General features: G+C 37.9%; 1 protein-coding gene across 1 annotated transcript in view; it reads left to right on the top strand.

The window, feature by feature from the left end:
* Nucleotides 1–600: 600 nt before the first annotated feature.
* Nucleotides 601–660, top strand: part of LOC140935840 (uncharacterized) — a 14878-nt gene continuing 14818 nt past the window's right edge. The window contains exon 1 of the mRNA XM_073385415.1: nucleotides 601–660. This exon is cut by the window's right edge and continues 70 nt beyond it. The gene's annotated coding sequence lies outside the window, so the exon portion shown is untranslated.

The raw sequence follows: 660 nt of genomic DNA, 5'->3' as shown, positions 1-660 counted from the left end.
GAGAAAAGCGCCGGCTTTGAAAACCAAATCAGTGGCGGCTGAGTCGCGTTTTACTAGCTCAAATTGTTTTGTTTCGATATTTTTTACCAACCAGTTGGATATCACTAAAACAATTATTCCTTTCGCCCTCATGGCCTCTGAGTCAATAGCCCATTCATCCTTCGGCTTCATGGGCTATTGACGCAGAGCCCATTCGGGCTTGAGGAATAATTGTTAAATATATAAACGATTGAAACTTAACAAATAATTAACAGAAAAATTTTCGATCAGTAATACAGAACAAGCGTAAAAAGCTTTTCATCGCATATATTGTGCTGCGAAATTTTGACGACTATCTGTAGAGAGAGTTAAATGCAAAATTGGCAAATATATATATGTATGTACCCAAGCTGGCAGGAGGCAGTCTCCTTGGCTATTTACAAACATGCTTGCGAATAATTGTGCATAGGACCAACACTATAAAGCTCCGGCTATTTATTGTAGTTTGAATTGAACCCAAAAGTTGGATAGAGCTAATCCACGTGCTTATACAACTCAACTATTTACTTTTTGTGTGTACTCCAGTTCTTTACCTTTATAAAATCGTTTTGTTTCAGTCACGAGGACAACAGTTACCTACTTAAATCTCAGGTCATAAGATACTGAAGAGAGGACTGTCCA

This window comes from Porites lutea, chromosome 4 (assembly GCF_958299795.1).
Source record: "Porites lutea chromosome 4, jaPorLute2.1, whole genome shotgun sequence".
NCBI lineage: Eukaryota > Metazoa > Cnidaria > Anthozoa > Scleractinia > Poritidae > Porites > Porites lutea.
This window is presented reverse-complemented; position numbering and strand designations above follow the sequence as displayed.